A 4,911-nucleotide genomic window follows, 5' to 3' on the forward strand; every position below is an offset into this window, starting at 1 on the left:
CATAATAGGTACCAATTCTATACTGTGAGAGACTAAAACAGTTAAATTCTCAGATAGGGACCTGATCTAGCAGTTGCAACTACTCAACCATTGGAAAGAAGCTGCCATGAGGATACTGTCCATGGGCCCCCCCTGCTGGAAGAGTCGATGATGTAGTTAAACCTCGCTCATCTAGTAACATTTATACCTACCTGTGTCTTCTGGTACATTTACCTAATAATTCTCCTTTCTTGTTCAGTTCTTGAAATCAAGGTTACCTTATTCTCATAAAATAAGCGGTGAGATTGTTTCTATTTCACTGCTCTCTGGAATATTATATATAAGATGGAAATTCTGTTCTGTTGCTTGAAAATTCAGAAGTTGCTTATAAAATCATTTTGGCTTCATGTGCTTGGTTTATGTTTATAGGTAGATTTTTTAAACTATTGGTTGATATTCTCTCTCTCTTTTTCTTTCCCTCCTTTCCTGTGTGGATCTGTCTATCTCTCATTTCAGTGTATTTAATTTTTTAGATTCCCTTTTCTTTTTCAAGTCTTTTGGAGGTCTTACCTTATATTCCTCCTCCTCCTCCTCCTCTTCCTCCTACTACTACTTTACTTCACCTTTTCTTAAATTTTACCATGCTCTGGTAGGTTATGGGCAAACTTGCCATACCTAACTGCTCCTCAAATTTGAAACCCCAATGACTGTCTGCAGGTTACTACAGACTAAACATCATGACACAACTTCTGTGCCCAGAACTATTCGATGACATAACTATATAAAGGTGGCATGAAACTATGAAAACTGATTACGTTGAAGTTGAGAAACTGAGGTACTAAGAGGCTTCATAAACATTGCTCTACTTTCAACAGGCAGAATAGTATTGCCCAATACAAGCACGTCTGTGAAACACTGAAGGAGACATGAGAAGTTCACTGAATATCTGTCTGTCTGATGTTCTATTATGTTTAGAGTTCATGACAGTAAAATGTAACTAGTACACAGTTTATTAGGCAAAGTCTTCATTTTCATCAAGATCTAGAATGAGTCCTCTGCAGAACTACTTTACCTATAGATACTTCATAAAATCTAAATTAATTACTATCTTAGATTTCATATTTGACAGTAAAAGTACTTGAAATACTGACACTCTAATAAACTCCCCCATCTTACATAGAACTGTTTCTAGTAAACCTTGTTTTTAACTCCACAAATAGACATTACTATTTGTTTTACAGACTGAATTAATTATACTCTTTTTCATATTTTATTTCATTTTTCATCTTACATTTCAAATTCCTGGGGGCATGAATCTTATTTGTTGCACCTGCTGGCTCTCCCCCATGGTAGCTTGTTTCCCTGTTTGTTTTACAACTTTCTGTGTATGCCAGTGAATTTGTTTTAACAGGTTTTATTCTGTTGAAATCCCATTCAGCCTAGATTAAAGGACAGTGCCTCCAAGGGAGTTTTATGTTTTTCTCTTCTCTGATTTGAGATCAATTCTTATGTTAATTTCTAGTTTAGGAGGTTCATGGTACCACACAGCAAGCAAAGAAGCAAGTTATGGCAGACATAGGAACTTATTATGTGATAAAGAAAGCCTTATAAATCAGATGAAAAGAAAAGTTTTTTTTTTTTTCAGTAAGTCTAGAAACAAAAAGAGTGCAAAAAAAAAAAAAAAGAAAGAAAGAAAGAAAAAAGAGTCTATGCAAATTTAATCAAAACTATCTTGGGGGAGAGTGTCCCAGGATAGAATGCAGAATATGACAAAACAATTTAACTACTTTGCAAATATATGAAACAACCTCACTGAAAGAGGTTATGGAGTGCTGACCTCAAATTTTGGAAATGAATAGAATTTGTAAAATTAAGGCAAAGGAAACTATCTATAGCTCTGTACTCCGATTGATAAAGTTGTTTCCCACAGGGTTTAATTTAACAATTCTGCTACTGCTATACAGATATACTGGATTTGAACAATTAAGTAAATGGATGGTTAGCAGTGGGGGCCTGATTTCTGACTGTTGGAGTGAGAGGTAAGCAAGGGGAGGTAGGTGCCTAGAAGATCCATGTGGTAATGGATTAACATTGGAGATCTCAGTATGCATTCTTTTTATGTTTAGCTTCATACAGATACAGATGGTTAGAAATATGCCTAGATATGTATATATATACAGATTAGCATATACACATATATGTCCTCACACTCCACTGAGAGGTCCCAGAAGCAACAATATCCTAGTAGCACCCAGATCTTGGTTTCTAATATTATTTTCCAATAAAATGGAAAAGGGCTCCTTGGTGAAGTGACTGATTCTAAGATTAGAGTAGAAAATATAAAAGATGGGCCTGGAACATTTAGTAAAACCATAAATAAAAGAAGTGCTAACACATGCACACATACTTGAACAGAGTGATGAAGGTAGGGCAAAAAAACACAGGAGCCAACAAAAGAACTCCCAGTGGCCAATAATTTGTGCCAAAAACATAAAGTAGTATTAGATTATAAATTGAAGAATAAAATAAATATTCTTGATTTCATATTAATATATGTAAATGATTTAATACATAAATAATAGGGGGAGGAAGAAAAAATTCCATGCAGATAATTCCAACTTATGAAGACACTCCACCCTCAAGGTAGGGGCATATGTGCCCCCACTTCTTACATGTGGACTTTGCATAGTGACTCCCTTCTAAAGAACACAGCATGGAAAGGGGAACAAAAATAACCTTACAGTAGAGAAACATGATTAAACACTACCTCAGCCAGGTGACCAAGTCAGCATCAATGATGAGTTATGTTAATAATATGTATTACTGATTAAATGTGATGAAAGTGGCACCTTACCTTGGTAACTTTCCTCCCCAAAACCCATAACCCCAGTCTAATCTTGAGAATTGTACCAGATAAATTCCAATAGAGGGACATTCTACAAAATACCTGACAAGTTCTCAAATCTGTCAATATCATCAAAAACAAGGAAATTCAAAGAGACTATAATAGCCAACCAGAATATAAGGAGACATAATGACTAAATGTAATACGGTTTCCTGGATGTAATCCTGGAACAGAAAAAGGGTGTTAGTAAAAACTAAGGAAATCCAGGGGCACCTGGGTGGCTCAGTGGATTAAGCTTCTGCCTTCGGCTCAGGTCACGCTCTCAGGGTCCTGGGATCAAGCCCCCCATTGGGCTCTCTGCTCAGCGGGGAGCCTGCTTCTCCCTCTCTCTCTGCCTGCTGCTCTGCCTACTTCTGATCTCTGTCTGTCAAATGAATAAATAAAATCTTTTAAAAAAAAAAAACTAAGGAAATCTGAATAAAGTAGGCTTTTGTTAGTAATAATGTATCAGGATTTGTTCATCAGTTTTGATGAGTGTACTTTATTAATGTAAAATGGCAATAATAGGGGAAACTGGATATAAGGTTTATGAGAACTCTCTGTATTATTTTTACAACTTTTCTGTAAATCGAAACTTGTTCCAAATATATAGTCTATTTTTCATAAAGATAATGCTGTAGTAAACTTCCTTTACCAAAAAAATGCAGGGAAATCTTAAAATCTAAAAATATTATCCATATATTTGCCTTCCTGCAATATTATTCCAAAATAAAGGTGATGTTAACATTTTTAGCACTGAGGGGCCTGGGTAGTACAGTCAGGTAAGCATCTGTCTTTGGCTCAGATCATGATCCAGTTTCCTGGGATCAAACCCCGCATTGTGCTCCCTGCTCTTGAAGAGCCTGCTTCTTCCACTCCTCCCCACTTGTGCTCTCTCTCACTATCTCTCAAATAAATAAGTAAAATCTTTTTTAAAAAATTTGTTTTAGCACTTAAAAATATGATGAAAAATTTATTTAAAAACATTTTTAACATATTTTTATTATTTATTTATTTGAGAAAGAGAGAGAGAGAGCACAAGCAGGGGGAGCAGCAGAGGGATGGGGAGAAGCAGACTCCCCATTGAGTAGGGAGACTGTTGCAGGACTCAATCCCAGGACCCTGGAAACATGACCTGAACTGAAAGCAAATGTTAACCCAACTGAGCCACCCAGGCGCCCCTATTTTAAAATTTTTAACTTGGGGCATGTGGGTGGTTCTTTTGGTTATGTGGCTGCCTTAGGCTCAAGTCATGATCTCGGGATCCTGGAATAGAACCCCATGTCTCCCTGCTTAGTGGGGAGTCGCTTCTCCCTCTCCCTCTGCCTCCCCCATCCTGCTCACGCTCTGTCTCTGTCTCTCTCTCTCTCAAATAAATAAATGAAATCTTAAAAAACATTTTTTTTAATTCACATAAAGGCCACACCTCATACCATTTACCAAACTAAAATTTTTTAAAATTCAGTATGACAAAATAGATAATTAAAAGGAAAATATGTGATAGAACTATTTTACAATGATTATGACAAAAAAGAAATAGCCTTAATTTCTAAGTTCATAAATTTTCAAAAGAAAAACACCAAAATCCCAAAAGACAAATAGTTATTAGAATTAAACAGACACTTCACAAGGAAAGAAATATAATAGCTATTATATGTTTAATGAAACTTTTTATCTTCATCACTGAAATAATCAGTAATTGTCAAAGCTGGATGATGAGCCCTAAGGATTCTTTGTACAATTCTCTTCACTTTTGTATATGTTTACAATTTTTTCATGGCATAATGTTAGGTTAAAATTTTCACCTTACTAAAAATGATGGCATTTGTAAATGTAGATACTGTATCTATGAAATGGCATAGAGTTTTATGTGTTTATTTCATAAAATCCAGTTATGGAGATGCTATACTAAAATGGAAATTTTAGTATACTCAGCTAATGGAAATGTACATTTGTAAAACCTTCATGGAAAGCAGTTTCATCATATATTTATATATGTGTGTGTCATATATATGTCATATATGAGACATATATGTATGTATAATACA

This window comes from Neovison vison, chromosome 1, assembly GCF_020171115.1.
Source record: "Neovison vison isolate M4711 chromosome 1, ASM_NN_V1, whole genome shotgun sequence".
Taxonomy (NCBI): domain Eukaryota; kingdom Metazoa; phylum Chordata; class Mammalia; order Carnivora; family Mustelidae; genus Neogale; species Neogale vison.